The sequence below is a fragment of the Pinus tabuliformis genome, chromosome Q (genome assembly GCF_031772625.1).
Source record: "Pinus tabuliformis cultivar Carrire ecotype Pingquan chromosome Q, CPIR1, whole genome shotgun sequence".
Classification (NCBI taxonomy): Eukaryota; Viridiplantae; Streptophyta; class Pinopsida; order Pinales; family Pinaceae; genus Pinus; species Pinus tabuliformis.
The window spans coordinates 1229822029-1229835934 of NC_142296.1; the positions used below are offsets into that span (position 1 = coordinate 1229822029).

Consider the following 13906-nt stretch of genomic DNA (forward strand, 5'->3'; position numbering starts at 1 on the left):
GTAATGCTGATAAGCCACTCATTTTGTACTGGCATCTTTATAGTAACAGAATCCAAACTATTGAGTTAGTATTTTCTAATCTCCTGGCATTTGTTTTGCATAGCTTTTTTTTACATATGTAGTGGAAAGTGAAACGGATACCAGAAATATAGACAGGCCATCAGGACCAAAACCCAAATGGAACACACTTGTATATGATGTGGAACCCAGGCCATCAGGAATTTTTGTTTTCTGAACAGGGTTTTCATAATATCATATTTAGCTTGCAACTGCTTGCTATATAGTAAAAAATGGCTATTGTCAGATAAAGGTAGTGAGAAACAACTGCAAATTCAATAACAGAACAGAGATTAAACTGCATGCAAGATGATCCGAGAACGAGTAGTAAAGAAAAAATTACCTAACACTTTCTCCAAGGTGCATAGATATCGAATTCAGCTGTGCCCTGTTCTCATAAAGGCGCTGAACAGCTTGCCTCCATCTTACAATTTCTTTTGCCAAATTCTGCCCAAGAAAATTTTGACTCATCAAAGATAAAAGCAAAGCCTGTTTCTGAGTACTAGCAACCTTGCTGATGTTCTTTAGTCACAAACATGATATCATTAAATTTAGAAATTGTACTAGAGAGAAATATAACAAGAATTGTTACTGGAGGTTTACCTATTAAATTTTGTTGCATGCCCATTTGCATTTAATCATCATTCCGACTTGTGAAAATTACAAATCCTTACTTTTCTTTTTACTAAACTTATTTCCCATGGAGGAGGCTTTCTTAATGATGTTCTCCATATTTGCGTAATCTTACAGTCTTCCAACTTCTCCTATTCAAGCATGATTCAGCCTATCGAATTGTTCTTTCATAAACTTACATGTATTAACACCCATCCTTTCAATGGTGAGATTTTGTTTGATTTTAGAAGACACACAAATTACTAAAATAGAGAGGGAGAGACAGAGATGTGACATGTCTTTTAGGCCTTTAGGTCGTGGTGGTTGTTTAATGCAGCCCATTGCTTTTGTATAGCTTTCCTTGTACACATTTGTATGCTAATAATCAAAGGAAGTATTTTATTTAAAAAAGAAAAGGAGTTTCCATGTCTGAATACATCTAATATAGCACAGATCACTGCATAAATTTCTAACTTTTGTGGATAGAAATAAGGTGATAGTATTGAAGGCACAATTCCCACATAAAGAACCAAATATCTTCTCAAGGCCTTCAGAGGCAGTTGGACCTTGGATGTTGTTTGTAACTTTTTGCAAACATAGACTAATAGCAGTGAACCTGAAAAAGACGAGGGTTATGATCCTCGATCTCAAACATAGACTTATCACATTGAACCTTAACAAGACTAAGGTTACAATCTTCAATACCAAAAATAGATTATGACAGTGAACCCTAACAAGACTAAGGTTATGATCTTCAATACCAAACATAGACTTATCATTATAAACATTAACAAGACTAAGGTTATGATCTTCAGTACTTCTAAGAACAATCATACTTCCATTTCATATCTACAGGTGATAAACAGAGAAAAAGGTCACTTCTTTGCACAAAATGCACACGTTTTGAAGCTACCAGGCAACCACTATTTAAGAGTATTAAACTGGAGAAGATAAACATAAAATTAGATGACAACACTTCATGGCATAAGGCAAATATGAACATGGCACATATCAGATGGTATACCTGTTGAGTCTTTGAGCTGCACTCTATGTATGCAGCAGCACCGACCCGTTTCCTCAACTCCTCACCCTGAAGATAAACAAAGACCTTCATATCTTTTCGTGGAGCATGTAGGGTGTAAATGCAGTTTTATTAAGCATGTCCATCATCTAAATTCAAAAGTTGTGCAAGCTAAAATCCCAAACATGGGAACATCTAAGCAACTTCACCTAAACTGGAATTGCCCTTACTATTAACAACCTAACAATCTAATATCGAGAGTAAGCAAAATGAAACAAACATACATGTGCAGTTGTTATTGGTGTAGTACCCAGATTGTCAGCCAAATAACGCTTATCTTCACGAAGATCTGCATTGTGAATAAAATTCACCACTGAATCAGCCTGACAAGTTAGATATATGTCTCATAAAATGCAGAGCAGGCAGCAGAGGTTGGAATGTTTTCAAAAATGCAGAGCAGGCAGCAGAGGTTAGAATGTTTTCAATCTACTTTTGTAAAATGCTTGCATTGTGAGATGTCATCAGATAATTCACCAATTTTACAAACATCACATGCTGATGAAATTCTTTCAGTGAGAAGTAATAAGTTAACTGTTCAAGATTATCATACTATCTGATTGAGAGGGCAATAGCAGGCAAAAGGTAAACATGATATAGCTAATTGCTTTATGTTAGTTATTCTGGATGGATTTGGAAGTCCTATGAATTTACTTTGGTAATTTCTGTACATTAATATAATTTTTCCAGGTTAAAAAGGGGATTTCTGTTGTTTTGTATTATTATTATAGCGGTGATGATACACTTACATTATCCATCCAAAAGAGGCCAGTTTTGGGAACACTTTAAGCATCTTTTACTGAGAAAAAGGTCACTTCTTTGCACAAAATGCACACGTTTTGAAGCTACCAGGCAACCACTATTTAAGAGTATTAAACTGGAGAAGATAAACAGAAATTAGATGACAACACTTCATGGCATAAGGCAAATATGAACATGGCACATATCAGATGGTATACCTGTTGAGTCTTTGAGCTGCACTCTATGTATGCAGCAGCACCGACCTGTTTCCTCAACTCCTCACCCTGAAGATAAACAGAGACCTTCATATCTTTTCTTGAAGCTCAGTCCAGAATTTCCTACGAGTTAACTATATTCTCTGACAAGTATCTTCCCATCCTAAAGCCAGTTTTCTATTTACTTACAGTAGCATCTTGCATTTTAGACTTGGCCCATAATTCATAGGTATTAGGGACATTGAGTTGCATCATAGGCCTCTAGTTAGAAACAACTCCCATGTCTTCTGCTTTAAGAATGAACTTGGAATCCCTTTAAAATAAACTTTCTTGATTTAATTTGTTATTTAAAATAATCTGTGAACTTCTATTATCATACTGTTCTCTTGTTTTACAGAAAACACTATGATGTGGGGGTTGCACAGATGATGTTTGGGAACAAACCCCTTGACAAAGATGGAGATGGAAAAAGACTAGGAAGAATAATATTTGATAGTGGTAGCTCCTACACATACTTCACAAATCAAGCTTATAGTGCTTTCCTTTCAGCTGTAAGTATCACAAATTACCCTTCCCTTGTACTATAAGGAATTTGTCTGTTTCTAATAATGCAATGCTGACAGGTTAAAGAAAACCTAGCTAGGAATCAGTTGGAGCAAGATTCATCACACTCATTCCTACCACTCTGTTGGCGAGGGAAAAATAGGTTGAAGAAGCTATTTATTCATTAAGCTTAATGATTGCTATGATAAGAAAAGATTATTGCTGAATGAGTTTCAATGCATAGGAAAAAGGTAACTTCTGCTCGGGAATCTTGAATGGTACTACAATCGGTAATGTGGACACGAATATTCTTGGAGGTAATGAAACATCATATTGTTTTGCTGCTTTTTGTTTGTGTGTTTGTCAGTCTAATTTTTCTACAAGCATGTCATGAATGACCTTGGGTGGGCTTGTATCTAGAGCAGTTAAGGCATGTTCTTAATCTACATGTTGGTGATTGCATTAAGATAAAGTAACAAAAGTGTGTTGCATTTTGCAGATATCTCTTTGCAAGAGCACCTTGTTGTTTATGACAATGAGAAAAACCAGATTGGATGGGCTCGCTCAGACTACCAAAATCCTCCCAAGTTCTGAACCTTCTTCTTTTACCTTTGATTCTTATTCTATAGGATTTAGTGCAGTTTTTATTATTTTTCTTATGAATTTGTACATGTAAGAGATATGGCAAGATGAGAGCTAGTAACTGACTCTTCCCAAGTACACCATTGATTGCATTTTTATTTGTCAAATAAGGGAGTAGTTGCATCTACATTTTTTATGAACTTGCATTTAGGGAATCTTTCATAATTTATCCTTAGTACTACATCACCACTTCCTCTTTTTGGTGCCCTGCTATTCCCTCTGATCAAAACACTGCCAGTAATGCCCATGTTTTGGAGTTGAATACAGAGAAAATTATTCCCTTTCTTGTCTTTACTTCCTAAATAAACTAAAATGGAAGAGATTGGTGAGGTTGCTTAGATGATATCATTGTACTCATATTTGATGATGTTTAATATAATCTTTGGTTCACACGAACAGTCATGACACCACGAATCATTTAGATATTAGAGATATCGACTATATTTCCTAACTTGAATGTTTTCTTTCCTTGTTAGGTTGACAGATTGTAAACCTCATCAACCACAAAACAAGTAATCAGAAATGTAAAACCTAAAACTTTTGAGTTGCAATCAAAATATATTTTGTAATGTATGTGAAAAGAAGGTAAAGAAACTATCTTTGTACAATTAATTACTTGTTAAAGCGCTGAAAAGTACACTTAAGAAAGGCAAATTGCATTGAACAACCCATTAATAGTAAATAGTCTTCTCCAGTAAAAGGATATAGAAACAAAAAACAGAATTGAATCACACAAAAAGAAGACTCGAATCACATTTAACAGCCTATGAAGAGCAAATAATCTCCTCCACAAGAAATATATAGCATTAAAAACCTGGAAGGCTACCCAAGCAACCTAAAAGCTGAAAAGAACAAACAACTCTTAAAATTTGCTTCAAGGGCAGCACTCTTCACTACAAAGGAAAATTACCATAACCACTACCCCTACTTGTAATTCAAAATGTTTCATCCTTAATCATACCATACCCAATACCCAATACTCACACCCAGTCTTGTGCAACATTGATTTAAACTTATTGCACCAAATCTTAAAAATAGGGTTCATAAAATGGGATTAACGATGGAAAACTGCAGCTATTTCAGGAAACCCGAAAGATGAAAATTTTATTGCCTTCTATCTGTAATATGAGCATCAGGAGATTGCTACATAACTACAGAGTAGGTATGGGCAGGGAAACGACTGTTTAATGTGATGATGGGTTCGCATTTACTCCTTGAAAGGATAGCAATTGCATCTTTTTCAAAAATATAAAATCCAATGCAGATCGGGTAAAAAACATTATGCACACACATTCGCATATATTAAATCTAGTTACCTAACATAAATCAGAAACCATAACAGAAAGAAGGGCTAACATAAATCAGAAACCATAACAGAAAGAAGGGCAAGAAACACTGACCGCTAAGAGTTTTCCAACCATAAGACCTCTGAGCAGAAATCCCATGTGTGAAGCAGACGAGTACAAATATTGATATAACAGCACAAGGCTACGCGGGCTACGCGGCCCTCATGCAGGGAAGAAAGACACGAAACCAGGGAAGAAAGACACGTTTCGTCGGTTCAGTCACTGCGAAGAGTCTCATCGCCAGGAGGCCTGGCCTTTCATGGCCCATAGCCAGATCCTCCCTCTCTGTCTTCCAGCCGGTGGGAAAAAAAAACATTTTTCCATGAAAAAAAAACAGATTAAACCAACGGCAGAAAACACCCCAATCGCCTCTGAGCAGAAATCCCATGTGTGAAGCAGACGAGTACAAATATTGATATAATAGCATAAGGCTACGCGGCCCTCATGCAGGGAAGAAAGACACGAAACCAGGGAAGAAAAACACGTTTCGTCAATTTAGTCACTGCGAAGAGTCTCATCGCCAGGAGGCCTGGCCTTTCATGGCCCATAGCTAGATCCTCCCTCTCTATCTTCCAGCCAGTGGGAAAACAAAACATTTTTCCAACAAAAAAAACATATTAAACCAACGGCAAAAAACACCCCAATCGTTTAACACACAGAATCAATGGCTCAGGATCGCACACGTCAAATTTTAGAGATGCCTTTCTAAGAGGGAATGCCTTATGGCGTAAATATAAATCTTTTCTATGTTCATAAAGAATTCATCATTTCATGGTGGGAAAGCTACCATACACTTGAGCAGCTCCTACAAAAAAATTGCGACATTGTCTACAATTGGTCTCTTTGTCCTAAATTGTAAATAGTAATACCGAGTGGCAAAAATGAAATAGATAGCCACTATGATGTTACTTGGTATCACCAATAATCCCTTTGTTCTAAATTGTAAACACTGACGGGCAAAAATGAAATAGATAGCCACTATGATGTTACTTGGTATCACCAATAATCCCTGCAAGAACAATATCCATCCTTAAAGTGATGGAAACGATTGGCATATCTCAAAACAATAGCGCGTGCAACGATCTTTGAGATGATTTTGATGGCAGAGTGATAGTCACCACATACTCGAAGGTTTTTCACAATCCGGATAGGTATTCCAGGGGATGTGTTGATTAGCCCAAATGCAAGAGCAAGTTTCTCGCTTGGTGACAGAGAATATGTCCTTTTTGTTCCCCCCTCCACGTTGTTCAGCACGAATCTCGTGTTGGAAACATACCCTGCTTCTATGAGCAGCCTAGACAATCTCTCCAGCTCCGCCAAAATTTCTGAAGTCTGTGGGTGTGATCTGTCTCCTGAGACAAAAGCGTGAACTTGCTTATTTACCTCAATCCAGCTTTGTCCAGGATTCTTAATCACCCCTCTATCTTTCATCATTTTTCGGACCTTTTGAATGTCATCCCACCTACCAGATGCTGCATAAAGATTTGCTAGTAGAACATATGGCGCAGCATTTTTTGGGTCCAATTCAAAAAGGTGTTCTGCCACAGTTTCTCCTAGATGTATATCAGTATGTTTTCTACAGGCTCTAACAAAGAAACCCACAATGCAATATCTGGTTTTACAGGCATTTTATTGATAAAGTCTTGTGCTTCATGCATGCGTCCGGCGCGACCAAGAAGGTCCACCATCAAGCAACAATGCTCCACTGATGGTGTAATCTGATAATATTGAATCATGCAATCAAAGATTTGCCGGCCATCATCCACTAAGCCGGCATGGCTACATGCAGATAATAAACCAACAAAGGTCACATGGTCTGGACATATACCGGACTGCTGCATTTGTTTAAAGAGTCTTAGAGCCTCCTTCCCACAATAGAGTCTTAGAGCCTCCTTCCCACAATATATTGAAATCATTGAAGTCCATGAAATCACATTTCGTTGATGCATTCTGTCAAACACATTGCAAGCATCCTGTATGCTTCCACACTTTGCATACATATCCACAAGGGCATTTGCCACGCAGATACTGAACTGAAAGCCACTCCTATTTACATCTTCATGAACCTCTTTACCCTGTTCTAGATCTCCCAGGTTGGAACATGCTGGCAGAATTCCACCTAATGTGTCCAAGTTCAAATTCACTCCAGTTAATTGCATCTCTTTAAAGAGTTTCAGGGCTTCACAAAAATAACCGTTCTGTGTGCATCCTGCAATCATTGCAATCCATGAAACCATGTTTCTTGAAGGCATTTCATGAAATAGTCTCAAAGCCTCATCAACTTTCCCATTCTGCCCGCATACTGCAATCACAGCATTCCATGATGCCACATCTCTCTCTGGCATGGTCCGAAAAAGCTTCAAAGCTTCATGAACACGCCCATTATCTGCAAGTCCAGAAACCATGGTTGTCCATGACACAACATTTTGTTTTGGCATTTTCTGAAAGAGCTTCATGGCCTCGTCAGCAAACCCATTCTGTGCAAACCCTGCAATCATCACATTCCATGCCGTGGCGTCTCTCTCTGGCATTTCCTCAAACAGGTTCATAGCCTCGTCTTACCATGTTGAGCATACCCTGCAATCATCGCAGTCCAGGAAACCATATTTCTTCCTGGCATTTCCTTAAACAACTTCCTTGCCTCCTCAATGTACCCGTTCCATGCAAACCCCGCAATCATCGAAGTCCAAGAGACCACATTCCTCTCAGGCATTTGCCCGAAGAGCTCCATCACCTCATCGACACGGCCACTCTGTGCATATCCTCCTATCATGGCATTCCACACCACTAGATCTTGTTGAGGCATTTTGTCAAACACTTGGCGTGCATCATCGATACTTCCACATTTAACATACATATTCAAAAGGGCACTGCCAATAAATAACTGTGACTCAAACCCTCCTCCCACTATTTCTCCATGAAACTCCTTGCCTTGTTCCATGGCTGCCGTGGCAGCACAAGCTTGGAGCACACTGACGAAAGTAAATTGATTGGGTTGAATCCTTGTCTGTTTCATGTCATAATAAAGCTTCAAAGCTTGAATTCCTTGTCCACTCTTTGCATGAGCCGCAATCATCATATTCCATGGGACCACATTTTGTTGAGGAATTCAATCGAGAACTTTTTGAGCGTCTTCTAGGTTACTGATACATAAAAGCAAGCATGTTCCCTAAGATGGTACCTTGGAATTGGACTGTCTGTGTGATGTGGGCATGGACTAGTTTGCCTTCTAGCAAGTATTTCTGGGTAGTGCAGGCATGCAAGATATAGGCATAAGTTGAAAAGTCTGGGTGTGTGAACTGGAAATCCATACCCCTCAGAACAAGAATGTGGATCGCTTCTTTTAAACGGCCCTCTTTGCATAGAGCTCTCAAGTTTTCATTGCTATACACAGCTGACATGGCTGCCACGAGGCCATTTCAGTTGTCCTTATTGTTCGGTGATTGCCTACAATAAAGACATTTGCCTCATTGTTGGTTAAGGGACAAATTCTTAAAATAAATGGTTTTTTTTTGCTTCCAGTTGCAAAGTCGTCCCAGGTAATGCACCGCAGGATTTAACCTAGGAGTTAACTTTACACGTTGCCCTTGGACCACAGCTACAGGAATCTTAGGGTTGGAATTTCAAAATAGATACAGAAAGAGCTAACCAACCTACCATAGGGCATTAAATGCTCGTATGGAGTTGCCCTTTACCATGCATGCTCATGCCTTTCCATCCTGCATCCATTATTTCTCCAAGAGCTCGAGGGCCCATCACATCAAACTTTTTCCGGGAGCGGGTGACCCACCACCTCCGAGCTGGCACCCGCTATGCTGGCACATTTTCAAACAAACGCTCGCGCCAAAGACTCATTTGCTCCATTCGCGCTCCCGTTGCAGGTCCTCTGCAACCCTCTCAAGCTTACACCGCTCCTGCTCACAGTGCTGGCTCACCTCGCAGGTCATGGAACGGCGTTGGCTCACCTCACAGGTCCACTAACGGTGCTGAATCCCGGCAGGCTCAGTCTTGCATCTATAGACAAGTGCAGATATACTGATCAGGCGAGGTCGCTCTTCCATTTTTAATTTCCATTTTTAATAGGTAAATTATACTCTATGCTTAAATTAAATTCATCTGAATTTATCAACAAGATAATGAGCAATCAAAATTCGACAGTGAGAGATCTAATTCATTTTTTATTTGTTATATTGGCTTTTGGGAAAACTGATTTTTATGAATTTATGCATCAAACAAAAGAACCCTTAGGATTATGAGACCAATGTTAGAACCTCCAAATTCTTTTCAACTACAAGATTCCCAACTTCAGAGGACTTTGTTTTCAAAGAAACCATATCTACTGTGACAATGTGCATTAACAAAACGCATACCATGATCAGATCTCGAAAGATGCAAGTCTATTAAGCTTAAACCTCTAGTCGGGCTTTAGGTTTTATTACAACTTTAGAATAAGAATGAATGAAAGTCAAAGTAGCACAATCAAACTAAAAGAAAGCATGATTCCACCTTTAAGCTCCTTTGGGTTCAAGATCATTTCAGCATACTTGGCATAAGATTTGGCAGGAGATTGAGATGTAGAGGAAATGGGCCTGCCTGGAGGAGCAGCAATGGCTATGGGAACTGAGCCTGCCCATGGAATCATAACCACTATGAACAGAATCAATACTATTGTTGTTCTCTTCATATATTCGATGTAGATTTCCAACCACAAAACCCAACTCCCCCAAAGACAACTTCAAGCCCAATTTCTAGTACTAGAATAGGCCCATAAGAAACAGAATCTGCATTTGATATTCTCTCCACATATTCAGTACATATCTACTCCCACCAAGCTTAGACCCACCACAGGTAACTTCAAGCACTGAAAAATCAATACCAAAATATAAGAAATCCAGCTAATTCTGGTACTAGAAAATACCCATAAAGTATAGAATCAGCAATGTTGGCATCCTCTACATATATTCAATGCATATGTCCTCACACCAAGCCCAAGTCTCCCACAGGCAACTTGAAGCCTCATGACTCAAATATGAGAAATCCAGTTGATTCTGCTACTAAAACAAGCCCTTCATAAAACAGATTTAGCATCGCTGTGGTTTTCTCCTAAACATTCAATGTATAAGAGGTCCCACCAAGCATAAAGCAAACAAACCCAACTTGAGCCTCCAGCCTTGCTGATCTGCGGTAACAACGCAATCCCACATTCACCACAGAAGACAAACTTAAGCTCTAATCCACAACATGGAATCCAGCCGATCCTGCTTGTGCTAGAGCAGAACCTCCACTGTCCTGCATTTTCCTTTAACAGCTATATGATTCAGCCGCATCCCATGTATTGCCACAGATAAAAATAAAAACTAAACGCAGGTTCTTTGATACCCCCTTTTATTTTTTAGGGTCCTCCACCTTGGAGTACTCAAGCTGAGACCACGTTAAAGAAGCGAAAGAGGACAAGTTTTCCTGACACGAAAAGATAACGTTGTCACTGGACACAGACCTACAAGTGTAGGATTGATGTTATGGTAATGGTCGAATATAACTCCATATTGATTCACTTAATTCTTCTTCCTGCTCACTTTAGGGAGTGAAGACTACTGCACTAGAGAGTTTGGGTTGTTATCCCAACAATTGAAGAATTAGACCATCCATAAATAGACTTAGAGCTTTTGGATTGTTGATCGAATTCATGAGGTGCGGAGATTCAGAACTTGAAGGTTTGTCCATAATTTGGAAAAAACGAAAGAACATATATGTTTCACTGGGCATGAAACATTAAAATACTTGGAAAAATTTAGCTTCATCTATGGTGAAGGTGGTTGGATGAGGTGGTATGTGTAGAGCAGGGCCTTGTAGAGATTGTTAAAGAAAAAGATTCTGGTTGTATCAATGAGAAATCTTTTGGCCTTCAAATAGCTTTGTATTGCACATAGGCAAATTATACTGTTGGTTGCCTTGACAACAAGTACTTCTAGGTTGGGGTTGACCATGCGGATAAAACCTCTTTATCCAGAAAGACATATTAGACACTAAAGGATGAGATAGAACTTCGTGACATAAGGATGCCGCCAATTTGGCAATGGAACTAGTTTTTATGGTGAAATGGGACTTGTGTTTGGAGCGAAACTTACGATGTTGCAATGGTCTTTGCTTGATATTAAAATTGAGTATGTTCTTAGGGAATAATTGATTAAGATTAAACTTTCAATGTTGTCACAAAATAAGTATAAACACAATAGTTGTAAACTTTCCAACTCTATGTGACTGCTGTCCTATTGTTATTTCATTATATAAATTAAAAACATAATTTATTCAATAGCAGATAGTTACATTTTTATACCACCTGAAAAATGAACAGCAGAAGAAATACACATACAAAGGGATTTCTCCTTTGAATCAGCTTTTCATTTCTTTGGTCAAAGCTTATAATGTGACCTCTGCAGCTTGCTTTTAACCAGCTGTTGTACGATCAGCAAGTCTCCAGCTCCTATATCTGAAGTGTAGGGCCTGTGTAAGAAAGGAAAAAGCTACATAGTATGGTAGAACAGTCTAGGCTGCTCTTTTATGCCTGTTCTGAAGAGCAGTTTGCTCTTCCTCTTCTTTAATCACTGAACAATGAATACACTTGAGCAATCACAAAAGATGAAGTATGGCCTGCAAATCTGAAGGAGTATGGCCAGTACATGGAAAAGAATGCTACAACAATACACAGTTTGTTGTGCTTGCTAGTCACTGCAGCGATCTGCTCTTCTTCTTGAATGCATTCTGCCTTTCTATTGTTCTCTTGCTCCTTTCTCAGGTGTGATCGACCTCTCATGTCTTGTCCTTTTGTTGCTTTGAGAGAAGATAACTATTCTCCTCAATCTTAGCTGCCACCTATCTCAATCTTGAGATGTATGGCTAAGTTTAAGTCCTAATATAAGTCACTAATGTTCTGGAACTTCTAGAACATTTCATTTAGATTCCTAACATTACTTGACTTCAAAGCATAAGACTTTCACATTTATTTTTTATTTTTCAAGTGAAATTACAAAATAGGATTAGTGAACCAAAGCAATTTCTCAAACTACTTGAAGCCTGTGCAAGAAGTTCTTGTTTCAGGGATTTGGATAAAGAGCAATGAGGTGGGGAATCTTTGCAGACGACTTGGAGCTAAGAGATTGAGGGTTCTATTGAAAATTGAGATACATAGACAGAGGTTTCAGTAATAGGGTTGGGTCTTCGGAATATAAACCCATGTCATGATCCATATTTATCAAGGAGTTGTTGGATTTTCTTTGCAGCAGATTTTGCATGTTGTTATGTTTCTTTCAGCGATGTATTGATTATACCAAGATGAAGCATTTGAAAGTCTATAACACTGTTTTGTGCATGGGTAGGAAAAGATGAAGGGAGATGGGAATTATGATCTAAATGTGGTTATATCTGGTGGGGTATTGAGTGTAAATTGTACACACTACAGAAAATTGCACTTCAAGTGGTGTTCAATATTTATAACATGAACTGTCGCTCATATGTTTAGTCAATATTCGTGTTCGCTCATTTGTATAGGGATTTAAAAAATGAAAAAATGGGACTTCATCAATGAGTTGGAAGTTGAGGACCCAGAAGGAATGACAAAGTTTTCAGTGGAAGATTTGACATGGATGGAAGTAGCAGGAGACCAAGTCGCGATTATTCTGTATTGTCGACTTGAGAATTTTATAAGTGGAGAGCAATTGAGGGAAAGTACACCTACTCAATTTGTTGCTAAAATTCGACGAATTAAAGATGTGAAGGATATCTAGAAGACAAATTCTTCAACATATCTAGAATATGTTTTGTGTGTGTGTGTGTGTGTGTGTGTCTCTCTCTCTCTCTCTCTATATATATATATATATATAATTTTGATTTTAAGTTCACTATGTCAAACATGTATAAATATTTTATTTAAATTTTGGTAAATTCTTGATCACCAGATATTGGTGTGCCTATGGTCCAAATCATGTACAAGCCAACAATGTGGCTGAACCTAGATCTACAATTTAAAAACGTCTTCCACGTCACAGCATTAAAGTTGGTTGTCAGTGTCACTTTATTATGCGACGACTTGCTCTTAGACCAAATGATGTTGTTCTAATATATACAGCATGTAGACATATTGATGAGCAAAATGTGGTTTGTTATGGAAATGAGGCAAATGACAAGCCCAAGAAATTCAATTATGCGCCGCATTTAACAAAGAATTTACGAACCATTGTTGAAGATTTGATTCGTGATGGTTTTAATGCTACGATGATCTGGAACAAATTTATCTTTGATGTAAGGTATGGATCTAGTGAGTTCTTCACAAGGACACCTCGAGATTCTTTTATGACAAGAAAGGATGTGTCAAACATGTACAATAATATCAAAAGGCTAGAGTATGTGAGGCGTGAAAGTGATCCAATGAGTGTGGATTGTTGGGTTAATGAGTGCCCAGAGAGCTTTTTCTTCTACCAACAATAAGATGTTGTTAAAAACATCCCTTTCATTATAGGCATACAAACTAAGTGGATGCTTTCAATGATGGTAAAACACTCACGCAACATGTTATCAATGGACTCCACTTTCAACACTAATAAATATGGGGTAAACATAGTTATCAAAATTTCATTTATTCAACTTTATTTCAATGTCGTCTTCTTATATACTTA

The 13906-nt window shown here is 38.2% G+C and overlaps 1 pseudogene; it reads right to left on the reverse strand.

The window, feature by feature from the left end:
* Positions 1–6230: 6230 nt before the first annotated feature.
* On the reverse strand, positions 6231–6668 carry LOC149224249 (pentatricopeptide repeat-containing protein At3g26782, mitochondrial pseudogene; annotated as a pseudogene).
* Between the last annotated feature and the right edge of the window lie 7238 nt (positions 6669–13906).